Genomic DNA, 17,177 nt, shown 5'->3' with positions numbered 1-17,177 from the left:
CAGCCTAACCTGGACTTCAGAAACCAACACTTTGCAAAGTGTAGGGTCTTTGTCTAAGTCAGAACCAGAGTGTTCAGTGTAAAAGGGAATCCTCATCCTGGTGATAGATGACCCTAGCCCGGTCTGTAAAGCTAGGAAAAGGTATGGTGCCCCTTCTCAAAAATACAAACATACACAAGAAACCAAAAAGTGTATATTACTTTAGAGAGTTCTCACACCCGGTGAGTCCCTGGTACCTCTGGGCTATTCCACCTGCTGCAGAGGTTCTCTGTGGGGATACAGCACACGTCCAGCGCAGCGCCTTTCAGCCAAGGATAGGAGTGTATTGCCAGTGCTGTCCACCTGCAGAACAGAAGGAACGTCCTTGAATGCAGCCCCTCTCCCTCAACACGCTGTGTGCAATGCGGGCGCCCTCCTTTCCGTGGAGCTGTCACAAAGGACAGCACTTGGCATCCTCACTTCTCACTGTCCAGGAGCACTCGATTCCACAGAGTTCTGGTGCCCGTTTCTCTGGGATCACTGACAGCTGGGTATACAGCTCCAGCCAGAAGGGCGCCTGACGGTCCCAGGAGCCTAGGCGACCAGAGGCAACTAGCACTCATCTCTAGAACCCGGCTCCCCCCAAATGCGCACGGTCCTTGGCAGGCGGGCGCAGGCACCAGGTGTGGGGCAGGGCGCAAAGACGCTGAGGGACGCGCGCGTGTGCGCGCGCAGAGAGCGCCTGGTGGGTAGTGCCAAGGTTTCATGCTGCCTTGGTGGCTCTGGGCCGGATCAGGGCTGGGCTCCAGCGGTGCCCTTCCTCCACCTGGCCTACTTGGTCCTGCACAGCTCGGAGCCGGAGCCACGAGAGCTGAAGCAGCGCCCCTACAGCCCGCTTTTCCGCTTCCATCTCCTTCGCCTCCTCCTCCTTCCCCCAGCCACCCGCGCAATCATAACCGGTTCAGGCCGGCCGGGGTGCCCCGAAAAGAAGAGAGGGGGCGGGGGGAACACAGGGTTTAACACCCGGAGGAGGAGGAGAAATAGAAGGTGGAGACCAGAGGAGGGGTCCGGCGCCCTCCCTCCATGTGGCCGCCGTTTCTGCGGAGTTCGGAGGGGGCAGAGGGCGGCGGCTCCCCGGGCAGCGCGTAGCGGGACGGATTGTCCAATACTCCAGCAGGGGCCGGGGCCAGGGCCGGGCCCGGGCCCCTGGATAAAAAGTCGCCCGGCAGGCCTGGAGCTGCAGGGGAGAGCAGCAGCCGAGGGCCCGACCGCACCACCCGCCGGGTTCTCCCGGGGCACCGCTCCCTGTGCTGCGCCCCAGAGTCCCCCACCAAGGCCGGTACACAGGTAAAGGACTGGAGCTCACGGGGAGGGTCCCAAGGGTCAGCAGCCATCGTGCTTTCTAGCCTCGCAGAGGCGAGAGGTAACTCCTCCGATTCTGAATTGGAAGAGGAGGCGGCGACGACACTGTCACCAGCGGCCAGGCAACTTGGAACCGGTTTCTTGTGTGGAGTGTGGGCTGAGGGGTTGAGTGTACTTGCTACGTTCGCGCCCACCCCTTGACAACCCTTTTTTGATGGAGTGCTTCTTCGCGGTGGGCAGGTTTTCCCAGGAATCTGACTGCGGCATTTTGCACTGAGTTTGGGGGGTGGCGGTGGGGGGTGGTTCTGGAGTGGGGACAGCGTCCTCAGATGGGGTTTGAGACAGCTTCAGGGGCTGCTGGTGGCAGAGCGGGGAGTAGAGAGGATGCGACCCACGTGGGCCCCCATTTCCCAGAGGGCGGCGAGGCCTCCAGGACCCTGGCTTGGTGCCCCTGAGAGGGTCGGAGTTGGGGCGCCACGGGTGCTCCTGGGCTGTGAGGAAAGCAGAGCTCGGGGCGGGAGGATATTGCGCTGCTGCGCCAAATTCAGCACCACCAGGTCAGCCACCGGCGAACGCAGGAGCCCAGCCTCCGTGACCGCCGCGGAAGATGCCGGCACCTGGGCCTCTGGGACACAGAGGAACTTGTGAGGACTTGGTGCTGAATGCTCCAGAATGCTTCATCTGTGGCTCTCCCTAGATATCCTACTCTGACTTCAGAGCCCAGAGACTTTGGGAAGAGCTGGTAACCATTTAAAAAGTTGGTCGTCAAAAACAAATCAATGCTTCTTGGGATGCCAGGTCTAATCCAGCACAGGTCAGTCCATCCAGAAGGTTTAGGCGAGATTTACACTAAATATATTTCTTACATAGTAAGTTATTTAATATAACATTAAAAAAAGAACAATTTCCCAATGTCACAGTTAGTTGAAGTGTATTTGTTTTTTAATTACCTGGCTAGTAATTCTGATCGTGAGTGGATTCCCCTGCCTCTAGAGTAGGCAATTGTTCCATCAGATTATGTTAGTTGGGTAGGTCTGAACATTGTCTTGATTTGAATTGGCTTTAGCTGTGAGAAATTGTTCTGGCTGGTTTAGGCAGAGGACTGAGAAAGCTTGATTCTGAAGTGAAAACACCGATTATTAATTATACAATTACACCCTCCTATAAATAACAGGTGAATGCAGATAACAGGGATAGCACCCATATCATTGCAGTAAATGTTTTTTAAGGCCCTGAGAAGTGGCAATTACATAATATAATAGTTTAACCTGTAATTTTGAAAAAACGCATACTTTTAGCACCACTAACTGCCTAAGAACATCCTTCTCTGTTTCTTCTCTTTTCTGTGTAGGCAAATGTGGTAACAAGGGCCCTTCATATCTATAAGCTAAATATAGGGAAGGACAAAAGATATGGGGAGATAGAGCATGACACTAGGAAATCTTTTCTGACTTCTGACTGTGACTCTGAAAAGATGGTGCTGATGATATGCATTGGTTGGTGTCTGAGTCTGTATCAGGGCACATCATGGTGCTTTGGGGTGATATGCATGAAACTAGAGCTAGAGGATGATAATTAGACATGGTCAGATTTTCAAGCTTTATTTCCTCACCCCTAATCTTTGAACTCTCCAATTTTTTACAGTTTTCTTCAAGTGAGCTATCTCTTGAACTTAATTTATAGATTGCGTTGAGTATAAAAAGCCAGTGGGAGTGTGCAAAAGAAATGTCTTGTATAACTATAGCTTTCCAAGAAAGTATCACCTAGCGACTTTAATTTTAATTAAAAATTACAAGAATGCATATATTTTGAGCTAGTTGGCCTTTTCTTTGGGAGATTCTTTATAGACCTAAAAGTATTCCTTATAGATTATGAGACTGAACTCTAACTAAAACTTAAATTCACGGAAAGAACACATGGTCCCTGCTTTCAAAGAGTTTAGCCTATGGGGAAAGATAGGCCTGTTTACAGATATCTACAATACAGGATAGTGTAAATGGAGTTACATGGCAGCGACATCAGCAGTGTGTTTTTGAGAAAAGCAGAGAAAAGAAGAGGTTCATTCAAGGTTAAGAACAGAAAAGTTTTGTGGTGGGTGTAGCGTCAGAGTTGGTACATGAAGGAAAAGGATTTCCTCAATGGACAGGAGGCCTGCTGGAACAAGGGAATAGCACAGAGGTATGGGAGTGTGGTGTGTTCAAAGACAGCAGAGCAGGTTGGAGTGGCTGGAGCCTGGAATTTAAGATAGATACACTGGAAAGTAGGAAGGCGCTAGATGATGGAGAACGTTGCAAGCCAGGCTAAGAAAATGTGATTGAAGATTATTATTATATTTATACCAATCATGTTAGCATCTATAACTGTAGTTTATATCTTGAAGTTCGATTTTGTAAGCATCCCCCTAAAATAAGTAAATGAATAAAATCTCAATTGTGTTTGGTTCCTATAAATGTTATTATGGAAGAGTATCATGTTCCAAATAAACTTCATTTTTGGGGGAAGTGCTCAGGCCAAATCTGATCTCTAGACCTCTAGAAATGAAAGTATGGTAATGTTAGTTTTCCAGAAGAAATGACCCATTTTTTAAATCTAATTTTTATTTAAATTCAGTTTCTCCCTTCTAAATCTGCAGTCTTACAGTGTAACAACTATTAGTCTGATTAAAACTTGGGATAGGAAAACACCTCTACTTTCCTGGACCAATATGCAGAGTAAAGCCACCTTCTATTCTCTGTTTCAACTGCCAATAATTATTATTATTATTATTAATGTTTATTAAACATTATATGTCAAGTGAGCCACACACTTTATTTTATAGAGGCATTACTTTTATCTTAGACTGAGAATTTTAATAAGGTCACTCAGCTAAATAAATGATGAGAGCAGGATTTGAACCCTAGAAGTCAATCTTGAGAGCTTATCCTTTGAACAATTGTGCTATAAATTAACAAAGGCATAATACATGATAACTGTTATGAATGGTAGTTAGAAACTGGGCCTGTTTCTGTTTTTTTTTTCTTTGCATCCTCCTTTAATTGAGATATGACATATAACATTTGTTACTTTTAGGTGTACAGCATGATTCAATGTATTTATATATTGCAAAATGATTACCATAATGAGTTTAGTTAACATACATCAACACACACAGTTGGAATTTTTTTAATGAGAACTTTTAAGATCTACTCTCGGCAATTTTTGTGTATATAATGCAGTATGTTAACTACACTCATCATGCTGTACCTTATACATCATTCTGATTAATTTTACTTTATACAATGTTTTGACACTTCTTCAAACTATTTTATGATCTTGTGCTTTTATGACCCACTCAAAAGAAACTCTTAAACTCTTTAAGAAAAGATGGTTATGGAAGGGATCTCCAACCCCCGGGCCAAGGACCAGTACAGGTCTGTGGCCTGTTAGGAACCAGGCTGCACAGCAGGAGGTGAGGGGGGGTGGCAAGGTTGAATCATTCCAAAACCCCAACCTTCCCGCCAACCCCCTCCCACCACCCCTGGTCCATGGAAAAATTGTCTTCCACAAAACTGGTCCCTGGTGCCAAAAATGTTGGGGACTTCTGGGTTATGAGATAAGAAAAATATTAACAAATGTGATAGCATTAAATACAAAGACCAGACCTGCCAGATTCTCTGGAAGGGTGTCATTTTTAAATATTATTCTCATTATTCTCAATAAACCCCAAAGGTACCAGATCTTTTTGTATTTCTGCATCTCATATATGTTGCCATGAGTCTTGATGTTTATTCTGAAAGTAATATAGCAAGTACACTAGTGTGTACACTACATACTGAAGTGTGTATTGATTGGGCTCTACATAATCATGTACATATTATGCAAAACATTAAAAGAACAAACTAGTGTAGGTAACATCATCAGAAAACTGCTGTTTGGGCCAAGTTTTGTGGGATATGGGTTGTGTGGAGCAGAGATAAGATGAATCAAGAGACTAGCAGTATAGGGAACACGGATAAGAGTTTAGAATATAGGAAGATGATTATATCAATTCATAGCTAAGTGTCTGGCCCTCATTTTGCTTATATTTCACTTCATTAAATCTCTAGAACTTTTTATCTGTTCTCAGACTCTGATTACAAATTTTGCCATTTTCTCTTCTGAACCTGAGAGAAGAGCTTGGAAACAGGTGATTGTTCACTGGATTGGTCAGTAAGGGATCTTGATACTGGCATCACATGAACAAAGCAAATTGCGGGGGAGTCAGGAGAGCACGGGAGAAACTCTAAGTGTAAATCAATCTTGGTCTTGTGTCAGGGAGACATTAGGAAGTAAAAGGAACTGGAGAGAACATGCCCATTCGATGAAGGCCAAAGTTACTCAGTTCAATGTAACTGTTATGTAAGAACGAGGGCCCAGTGTTGCCAGACCTTCTGATTTACCAAGAGAATCTGGAAATTCGGATTTTTGTGTGAAATCTTTCAGTTTTAAAACATTGGAAATTAATTCAAAATTGCTAAAAATAAAATAAAATAAAAAGTAGGCAAGCCAAACAAAACACCTCTAGAGATCTAGAGATTAGATTTGGCTTGAGCACAGCCAATTTGCTCTATTTCCAAATTTCCTTTTGGCTTCAGACTTCCGTGATTCTCTGCTCAATCCATTATATCTTTAACTGATTCCTTTCCTTTGCTAAAACATATTCCAGTGCTCACCATATCTAAATTGTGATAACTTTGGAGGAGCTCTTTGGCATGTGCTGGACTATATATAATAGATTGTTAAGGCCTTTAAGGTCAGAGGATGTCCTTTATTGATGGCCATGCTGCTGATATAATTCAGAGGCCCCAGCACTTAATTAATTGTGTTTGCCTTTTAGGGACAGTTAGTATGGTTTAAGTCCAGGACTCCAAGTGGTTTCCTTCCTGCTCTTCCTTCTCACCCAGAATGTGAGATAATAACCAGCTGGGGAATCGATCCTGGTTTCCATTTGGACAAGGTTTATTTCTAGGCTTGACTACGGTCCTCTGAATCGTACAAAAGAGTGTAGTTGCACTGTTGGATAATTGTTGGATCATAGGAGCAAAAGGGTGTTGAAGGAAATATGGGGCAGTCATTGTAGTAAGCAGACATAAGAATCTGAGAATATGCATCTTGAAATTAGACTAACGAGCTAGGAAAAGAAAGAATGTTTTCTTAAGATTTTAGTTGAATACTTACCTGGCAGGGGAGATACTATGATCAAGGGCGAGGGTTATCCATTGCACACCGGATGTGCTGACTCCTGCAATTTCCCCAAATGCGGGAAACTCGACTGCATAATTTGTGGTAGTGGGGACTGTGTTCACGCTCTCCCCTGGGGGAAAAATAAGATTTTTGTTGATGCGAAAATTAGGTTATGATAGCAATGTAATCAGTAAATGAAGCAAAGACAATTAAAGGGGAGACCAGGTGTAAGTGTTGCTGGGTGGAATCATGTATGACTGACCTGGTTAGGGGTCTTGGGAAAGCCGTCTCCATCAGGTGCCATCTGCTTCAATCCCAGAATAAGACTTCTACTGGCAGTCTTAGGTTGTTTAGAGATTTTCAGCTGAAGATCTTCAGTAGTAGTAACACCTGATATGGGTTAGTAGTAAGATTTTTCCCTTGGGGCTGAAGGGCATCTTTATGGAGATGGCATTTTCAGTAGACACAATCTGCAGGTTGGAGATCATGATGGTCTCCCGAGAGCATGCTATGGAAAGACTGCTTTACGGACTGTGAGTTAGTCTTAAGTATTTTACAGTAAATCAGGAGGTCTCCTTTCAGCAGTGCAGGTTCATATATTTCTTGAACTAATCTCATGGGTCTGCCAGAAATAATTTCCAATGGAGATAGTCTATGTTTGCTGGAGGGAGTAGGTCTTAGGTTGAGCAATACCAAGAGAAGAGCCTTATAGGCCAAGGCAGACTGAAAGACTGCAAGTCTTACCAATAGAGTTTTGATAACCCTGTTAATCCATTCTATAAGACCAGAGGTCTGGCGATAATAAGCATAATTTGTAAAATCTGCCAGGTCTTACAGATTGTATAATCTGTCCTGTGAAATGAGTTCCCCAGTCACTATGGATCTCTGAGGTGATTCCCCAAGTGGAGAGGTTTTTCACTAAGAGTATCTCACTCATTGCTGACACTGTGGTTCTCTGTCATGGGAATGCTTCCACCTAATGAAAAATGCATACAACTCTTTACTAACACAGATTTGTATCCTTGAGAAGGAGGCAACTAAACAAAGTCCATTTTGTGAGACCTTAAATGGCCCTAGAAGTGAGAGGGAAAATGCCCCAGAGAAGTATGAATGGGTTTTCCAGCATTGTACTTTGGGAAGATTTGGTATTTTTAGTATTCCTGGGAAGTTATCTTCGGAGACGGCTTCCAGTAGTATTGTTTTCCCCATAAAACCATATGTGTCAGTGTTTTAGTGAGTTAAGCCATGTACATATTGTAATATATGACATATGTAATCAGAGAGGAGTGGTTGGTAGTTCAGACCTACCAGTAAGTTTCTTTTAGGGTCAGATTTACAGCCTTATTCTGACCATTTAAAAAAAAAAATTTTTTTTTGTTAAACAGCCAAATGACATCCTTCCATATGTTGTTTTTTAAAATCCCCAATGACTTCAGTTGGTAGCTTAGGTGTTTCCATTAGGGACTGAGATTGTTTTCATGCTGCTAACTTAGCAGAAGTGTCAGCCAAATGATTACCTCTACTTTCTTCTGTGTTTGCCATTGAATGTCTAGGGATCTTTATGATTACTAAAGATTTAGATAACTGGATAACCTCTAAGAGTTCTAAAACATAAGAAGTGTTTTTTATCTTTGGTCTGGAAGAAGTCAAGAATTCTCTCTGTCACCAGAGAACATCTCTCAGAGGAGGTGGAGGCTATCTTCAGTGGATGCTTCCTCAGAAGGTGAGCAGAGGGGGAAGTTGTCCATGGATTGTAAAAGGGTAGACCTGGAAGGAAACTCTATATTGGCAATATCTGCCTTTAAAATTTGGAAAAGTAAGTCAGACTTCCAGTGTAGGCCTCAGGCATTACTGTCCAAGTATATTGTTGTTCTTTCTATGTGAGAGAAAATAAAAATTGGTTTTCAGGATCAACAGGGATGCTAAAGAAAGCACTACAAAGATCTGTAACTGAAAAGAATTTACTTTCTGGTGCTGTGATTGAGTGTAAGGTATAACGTTAGGCTCAGCTGGGTGGTAAGTTATGATTATGTTATTTATGGCTCTTAGATCTTGAATAAGTCTCTATTTACAGGGAAGATAGGAGTATTATGAGGGCTTACGCAAGGAATGATGAAGCCTCGTTTGTAATATTCCACATTGATAGGTTTGATTCCTTGAATGGCCTCTGCATTTAAAGGGTATTGACCTATGTCAGGCAGAAGTTTATTTTTGTCAATTTAAATTTTCCATCACTGGTGTGGAATGAATGCAATCAATGTTGGTGGCACTTCTTTGACCAAAGTTATTTTGTAATGGAATCTCAAAAAGGGTTTGCTTCAGTTAAAGTGACTGAAAAAACTGAAATAGCTATGAACAAGTCCATTGCTGAGGACTTTTGAGTGTTATTAATTAGAAGCTCAAGATGTAAGAATATTTTCCCCTTTTGAAGGAAGAATATATGGGCTTTGTGAGTTTCAAAATAAAAGTCTCATCTTAAGAGATGAACAGCAGCAGAGGAAACCAAAAGAAATTGGTGGGTCCCTGAACAGATCCAAGTTGAAAGGAAATCGGCAGGGATTTGGAGGCTGTCATGGGTTGACTGGATACTCCCACCATTTTATGGTTTCAGTACTCTGAGGAAGGGGAATGGAGAGGCTGGTGAGGTTAAGAACTGATAAGATGGCTCTGATATCTTGGTTACCTCATTCTCAAGTTAGATCAATTTCTCCTAAAGAATTAGTTGGGAGCATGGTATAAATCCCCTTTTTGTTCTTTTGGGCTTTTGACCTTTTTTGCTGGGTTACTTTGGTTTGGAACTTTTAGGGGGGTTTCCCAATTTTTTTAGGCTTGAATTTGTTGTATTGGTTGGCCTTGTAATTGTCTTTTCAGCTTTAAGCAATCTTTTATCCAATATCTGGTCTAATTACAGACCCCTTGGAATGGTGGTTTGCCTTGGGGAGTATTTTGCTGTCAGTTGTAATTGTAGGCTCATTGCCTGTATTTGGGCACGTAGGGCTTGTGTGGCTTTCTTTTTGATATCTTTTTGGGTCGCTCGGGGGAGCTTCTCAGCATAGTTTACTAAATCATGGGTTTGCATAGGGCCCAATTAAGTTGTAATTTTTTTCATTTACTTGTTCAAATTCATCTTGTAGACCCTCAACAAAAGCTGAATTAAAAAGCATTGAGGTGTCATCATTAACTTCGTCAAATGGTTAAAAACATTTTCAAATCTATCATAGTCATCAAAAACAGTTTCATTGGATTTCTAAACACTTTTTTTGACTTTTCTTTCAATCGATAACTTGAAAAGCCCTGAGTATCTTTTCATGAAGGCCAGTTTAGCTAGCTTTGCAGCTTTGCTCATGGCTTCTCGTCCTCGACAGGAAAAACCTCCCGTAGGGTTTTGCCATCCCACCTCGTTTAACCGTTTTCTGGCATGTCCTTCTCCTACAGGCATATGGATAGAGTGATAGAGGTCAGGGAACTATGACTCATGTTTGGATAGTAAGCAGAAATTCTCTAGCAAACTCAGTGGGGTCCTCTCCGAGATTAAAAACATCTTTAGTAATGGTATAGAGCTCAGCTTTAGTCCATGGGGTATAAGAAATAAGGGGTTGTCGATCCTTTCAGGTCCATCTGATGGTTTAACTTTAAATGAGACAGTAAGCGGGGGAAGGGGGGAGGGGGAAGGTAGATGGGGGGAAAATTTAAATCATTTCTTCAATTTAATTCATTAATTAATTAAAAAAATAAATGGGACAGTAAGAGCAGGGGTATCTGATGGAGCCTCAGGCTCATTATTATAAAATGGGAGTTCAATGAGTGAAGGGTAAAGAGGGGGAGGACAGGCTGACAGCAAAGGAGCAGAAGGTACAGACAGTGAGATGTCAGAAGAACATTTAGAAGTTTCCTCAAGTTTGGTAAGCCTCTGAGACAACTTGGAATTTGCTTTGGTTAATTTAGAATTTATGTTTTAGAAGGAAGCAATTTTTGAATCACCTTATATGTTTGGAGGCCTTCAAATGCCAATTAAAATATGCTTCTCGTTTAGGTCGATTAATGTTGTAGTTTCTTTCCCCCAATTGTAAGAAATGTCATAATAGCAAGATTGCCTAAATTGGTATGAGACCTTAGAGGAGGAATGACCTTAGAGGAGTCAAGATGGCTTCAAGTAGGAGAAGACATTTAGACTGTCTTGAAGGAGAAGTAGGAGTTTGTCAGTAAGCAAACTGAAGAAATGCATTATAGCCCCCTCTAGCAAGCCAGTGGGGACTGAAGGGTCAAAGGCATAGAAGAGGCAAAGAACATGGCTTAAGCGCTGGATTGTGACAGTGGCTTAGGGACCACAGGTTTGTGGGCCATCCTATAGAGGTGTAGTTGGGGTCGAGTCATTGCAAATCTTCAAAAATCAAAAGAATCAGGGAACTTAGCTGGGTCTTTAAAGATCTAAAAACCTAATATATGAACAAAACATGGATTTGTTAAAGTAATTTTTTATATTTAAAAAATTTTATTAATAATTTTTGAATAACATGATTCATTGATGGAGGGTTATAAGCTCCATGAGGACAGGAACAATCATCTTTGATTTTCTTGTGCACTTATAATAAATTAAACAAAAACTTGTGCTCTGCTAATGAATAAATTGTGGGTGGTGAGGAACCATTGAAAGATTTGAAAGGCTGGAAGCAGAATTTGAGATGATCAGAAGCATAGTTTAGAAAAATGTTTCTGGCTGCAGCCTGACAAAAGAAACTATAACAGAGAGAGTGTAAGCAGAGGGGTCCATCAGTAGGTGGCTGTGACAGTACAAGGATTTACAGAGGAGATAGAGAGGAAGAAGCCGATCACAGAGCTCTTTGTCTGCAAGACCCTGTTTCTGGATGACATAGGACAGTAGGGAGGTGATGTGGGGAGGAGATGAAGAGGGGGCTTTCTGCTTGGTCAAATGGAATTATGGTGACAGTTTTCCAGGAGGAGGAGGAATTCTGGATATGTTGAGTGTGAGAGGCCTGAACATATCCAGGACATTTTGAGGGGAAATGCTGAGAAATTGGTTAGAAATGGAAATCTGAAGTTCTGAAGAGAGGTCAGGCCTGAGGATGGAGACTTTGGAGTCTGTCCTTTGCATAGCTGTGATCTTTTGGTGAGGCTAGAGAGCTGATAGGGGGTCATGTGGGAGTGGGCTCAGGAAAGCCAAGGGAGCAGTGCTGTGCACAGAAGAAAGAGGTAGACTGAGAGGGTGTACACAGACTCAATGATAAGGAGGTGGGAGGCATCATAGTAGGAAAATTTTCTTGTTCGATTACATGGAAGCCAGAAAACACTGAGTTGAAGAGTGATTAGGAGCTGAGAACTTAGAGGCAAGGAGAGTACTGTCTCAAGTTTTTCTAAGAAGACCTTTAAAAGATGCAACAATAATAACAGTATCTGTAAACATTTGCTCTATGCCAAGCACCATGCCTAATGCTTCGTAGAGATTTCTTATATTTTTATAAAAGTCTTAAGAGGAAGGAGTTCTTACTATTCCCATTTTATAGATCAAGAAACTGAGAAAGTCGTTAACTTGCCTAAAGTTGCATGGCTAATGGCAGAGCCTCAGTATGACCCCAGGAGAAACTACTCCAGGGTTTATGTTCTTACTGTGACCCACAGTAAGATGTGTTTTATAGCCCAGCGCCGCTCACATGTGCAGACACACATATAAACACTGAAGCAAAGTTTCACCAAAATAGTGCCGAACCCTTATAACCATCCAGGAGTTGCTCTTATATTTTCTGTTCTCCTCTGTTCTATTCAAATTCCAGTTTTTAAAAATGCTTCTCACAATCTGTGATTTATTTTGCACCTATGACTCATTGCACAGTTTGAACAGTACCTCTCTAGACCACCACTTTGCCTTGCTTCCCAAACTATAGCTCTTTTCTATTAAATTCTACAAACATTTATTTAGTGTCTACTATATGCATAGATGTGAAAAGAACAAAAAGAATATAATATGTGCCCTGTCCCCAGAGAATTTTTAGTGTAGTGAAAAAACAGAAAGAAAGACAAGGAAATGGCTAATTAGAATGCATACCAGATGAAATAAGTAGAGAGAAGTATAAGCAGCATATAGTGGAAACAGAGAAAACAGTGGTTAATATTGGCTCTAAATATATTTTGATTTAACTAGTAATGTTTAGTGTATTTTGCTCTATGAGAACATTAAAGGACTTTTGTGGAATGAATAAAACTGTCTTAGGTGAAGACTTTTAAGAATAAGGGCCAACCCTTTCCGTCGGCTGAGAAGCTTCGTTAAAATCTCCCCTCCCATGGTTGTTGTTTCTAAGTCAGCGCCCCCCACAGAACCCAAATGACTGTGGAAGCTCTTCATTGTAGGTTTGAGCTTTGGAACAACTGATAAGAGTCTGAGGAGCCATTTTGAGCAATGGGGAATGCTCACAGACTATGTGGTGATGAGATCCCAACACTGAGCACTCCGGAGGCTTTGGGTTCGTCACGTGTGCCACTGCGGAGGAAGTGTATGCAACTATGAAAATAAAGCCACACAGGTGGATGGAAGAGTCGTAGAGCCAAAGAGGGCTGTCTCGAGAATATTCTCAAAGACCTGGTGGTGCCCACTTAACTGTGAGAAAGATGGTTGTTGGTAGTATTAAAGAAGACACTGAAGAACATCACCTAAGAGATTATTTTATTTTGAATAGTATGAGAAAATCGAAGTGATTGAAATGATGACTGAGCGAGGCAGTGGCAAGAAGAGAGGCTTTGCTTTTGTAATCTTTAATGACCATGACTCTGTAGACAAAATTGTCTTTCAGAAATACCATACTGTGAATGGTCACACCTATAAAGTGAGGGAAGTTCTATCTATGCAAGAGATGGCTAGTGCTTCATCCAGCCAAAGAGGTTGAAGTGGTTCTGGAAACTTTGGTGGTGGTCATGGAGGTGTTTCGGTGGGAATGACAGCTTTGGTCGTAGAGGAAATTACAGTGGTCAAGATGGCTTTTGTGACAGCCGTGGGGGATATAGTGGCAATGGGGATGGCTATGATGGATTTGGTAACGATGGAAGCCATTTTAGAGCTGGCAGAAGCTACAGTAATTTTGGCGATTATAATAATCTTCAAATTTTGGACCCATGAAAGAAGGAAAGTGGAGGCCGGAGCCCCTATGATGGTGGAGGCCAACACTTTGCCAAACCACGAAACCAAGGTGACTGTGGCAGTTCCAGCAGCAGCAGTAGCTATGGCAGTGTCAGGAGACTTTAATTACTGCCAGGAAACAAAGCTTAGCAGATGAGGAGAGCCAGAGAAGTGATTGGGAAGCTACAGGTTACAACAGATTTGTGAACTCAGCCAAGCACAGTGATGGCAGGGCCCAGCTGCTACAAAGAAGACATGTTTTTGACAATACTCATATGTACATAGACAAAAGACTTGAGGACTGCATTTGTGACTAATTGTTTAACAGGTTATTTTAGTTTCTGTTCTGTGGAAAGTGTAAAGCATTCCAACAAAGGGCTTTAATGTAGATTGTTTTTCGTACCCATGTTTTTGATTGCTTAATGTAATAGTCTAATCATGACAGTGAATACATTTGTCTTAAAAAAAAGAAAAGAATATAAAGTCCAGAGGAGATTTGAAGACCATAATATTCAAAGGTCCTGAATGGTCAAACTATCATTATTTAGATATCGGTTTGTTCAGTATAAGCCCCTGAAAGATGTCAGCAAATACATTCATGTTAAAGAATATCCATTAAAAAAAAAAAGTTTTAAAATCAAAGAGTTTTGGTTAAAAGAAAAAATTTACAGTCAACTTTCCAAAGTAAAAGAATGCACACATAGGGACCATTTATGACTTTGTATTAGGTGATAACTCCTGGGGTTAAGTGCAAAGAGCCCCAGATATAATCTAGCAAACAGCCTGTGGACACTGGAGTAGCATGAAGAGTATTACTGCTTATCTGATAGAGTTTTATTATTTTAAAAAGCCACCATTTGAAAGTCCTTCATATTGTGTCTGATACATAGAAAGTGGTAATTAAAAGTTATTCCAAGGTGTGGCTAAATCATAGTACATTTAAGCATTGAAAATGTTCTTTATTCTACTGTATTGGGAATTCCCAAGAAAGGATGGTACCATGATTGCGATTTAAGGACATTTGAAATATTTTTCCATTGCCATGATTGAAATGGGTAAAAAAAAAATAAAAAATAAAAAAAATAAATCAATTCAAATAACTAAGAGCAGTCACCTCTTTCATTTTATGCTCAAGACATGCAATTATTTAAGATGGGCTGTAGTGTCGTATTCCACTCCTTTTGCTCAATAACCGCATATTGAAATCCCCTGGAACCCTTTAACAACCTGGCCTCAACCCCAGAGATCCCATTTTCCTTGGTCTAGGGTGCACCCAGGCATTGGTCATTTTTAAGCTCCTACAGTGATCCTACTGTGGAACCAGGTTTGAAATCCCATGCAGGTCTTAGTGGATGCTTTGATGATTAGAAATATGCTCATGTGGAGATACAATCTTAAAATGGGGTTTTTCATTTGCTTTTTTGATGTACATAGAGTTACCACTTTTTCTTGAGAACTGGTTTAGCAAAGAAAATCTTGGGAATCTTTGGAATAAGGAAGGAGTCTCCTTGAACTGGGGGAATAGTAGAAAACTGGGGTATGAAGAGTGCAGACAAATGACTTCATGAAGTGTGTAAGACAAAGTAGCTGATTTAAAAAGTCACTTGTAGTACTTGTCAGCTTTGATGATTAATTCTCACCTCTATTCGACCAGCAGATATTCTCATAACTGCCCAGCAGCTTCTGGGAAAGGGATGCTAGTAAGTTATGTAGCTTCCTGAGTTGAGAAGAAAAGGAAGGAAGGAAATGAAAGGAAGAAAGAAAATGAAAGGAAAGAAACGAAAGCAAACCTTGTTGGGACTTCAATGCCTCTTTGTTTTGTCTTCTCTTGATTCTTCGTGACCTAAGAGCAGATAGTCTTTGACATTGTCACCTTTCTTCATTGAGACTTCCCTCTTCCCATTTGCTGACTTTTTCTTACTGTCAGGAAATCATCCAAGATGCTGAAAAAATGCCATTTCCATATCTTTTTTTTTTTTTTGAGGGAAGAATTTGGTAATAATGATTGTGCGTGCATGACACACACACACTATTGTGGCAGGGAAGTGGGGGAGTCATGGATAGTATGGCCATTTGTATTTATAGTGATCATATTTTCTATGTCAAGATAAAAAAATATTTTTATAACATCCGATTGTGTTTAAATGGATAAAAAATAATGATAATTTATATTGAGATTACCTTGTGCTGAGCACTGTGCTAAGTATGTAAAGTAACTCATTTACTCATCACAACAGTCTGATGAGGTAAGTACTATTATTCCCCTGACTTCATAGATGAAGCAAGTGAGGCACAGAGATGTTTAAGTGACATGCTGAAGGTCCCATTCTTGGCTAGTATTAGAGCTGAATGTGCACTTAGGTTCTCTAGGGCCCAACCCCATGCTCCTATACCTTATGCTAAATTTTCTAGAATATATATTTTCACATATTTATATAAATAAATATCTCTCTGTGTACTTGCATGGAACTGTAGCTATTAACATAACAGAAAATAGGAAATTCTTCTAGCCATTCTTCGGGACCACATAATACCATTACCAAAAGACCCTAGCTTCTCCCTACTACCTTCCCCAAACTGAGAGGTTGTTTTGCCAATTTGAACAGATTAGTAGGTGACTTCATCATCATGTTAACAATTTTATTATACTTACCACTATCATCATCAACATTATCATCATCATTAGAATCTTCTCAGAGTTTTACTTGCTGACCCCAAGCCTGTTCTGTTTGGATCGCAGAGGCTGGCTGGAGCATGTGGCTTGGAACCGGAGAGGTGGGGAGACTGTTTTGGCACTGGCTGCCTGGAGATTCTTGGAGCTGCTCTTCTCCACGTCTTTTCCAGGGCTGCCATACAGCAGAAGGATGGCATTGTGGGTGGCTGAGTGATTCTCTAAAGGCAATGTGCCCAGGCTTGGCCATCTAGGACAATGCGAAAGAGACAGGAAAAGATTTTTCTGTTTTCTGGCTGGCAGTGTGTGCTTGTTATCTCTGGGGCCGCAAGGGTGAAACAGTGCTCATTCTCTAGCTAGACCAGCCAAGAGATTTTGGGTATTTGCCACATCAAAGTAAATGTGTAGTTAATAACATTGCCACCATCAGTGGAAACAGAGCCAAATGTCACAAATGAAGAGAGAGTAGGCAACTGTCCATTCCTTTGTTCTCCCTCTGTGCTCCAAGGCACTTAGAAAAATAAAAGTCATGATCTCCTGAGAAAGTCTAATTATTCTGCTCTCTTGTTTTGTAAAAGTTTGATTCTTTGGAGAAAGATACTTACTTTTCATAACCTTCCAAATCACTTAGGTGTATTAGCATGTTAGGGGTTGATTTTTTTTAATTGTTCGATAATTTCTCATACCATTTTCTTTTATTTTTATTAAAAAACATTTACAAATCTGAAGATAAATGGATGTAATCATATTTTAAATTTTGTGCCAGATAGTGATCACCTTCTCATTTTCCCAAATATTTTATAGAACATAACTTGCCATGGTCATCACTCCTATGGA

The 17,177-nt window shown here is 41.4% G+C and overlaps 1 protein-coding gene and 1 pseudogene across 1 annotated transcript in view; both read left to right on the top strand.

Annotated features, from left to right (window-relative positions):
- Window positions 1-702: 702 nt before the first annotated feature.
- Window positions 703-17,177, top strand: part of LOC105293761 (monocarboxylate transporter 9) — a gene marked incomplete at its 3' end in the record, with an annotated part of 52,828 nt that continues 36,353 nt past the window's right edge. The window contains exon 1 of the mRNA XM_023532113.1: window positions 703-1,326. The remainder of the gene's footprint in view (window positions 1,327-17,177) is intronic.
- Window positions 6,530-6,675, top strand: LOC111741672 (annotated as a pseudogene).

Source organism: Pteropus vampyrus, unplaced genomic scaffold (genome assembly GCF_000151845.1).
Source record: "Pteropus vampyrus isolate Shadow unplaced genomic scaffold, Pvam_2.0 Scaffold3, whole genome shotgun sequence".
NCBI classification, from domain to species: domain Eukaryota; kingdom Metazoa; phylum Chordata; class Mammalia; order Chiroptera; family Pteropodidae; genus Pteropus; species Pteropus vampyrus.
The sequence above is the reverse complement of the archived record's forward strand: the minus strand, read 5'-3'. Positions and strand labels throughout refer to the sequence as shown.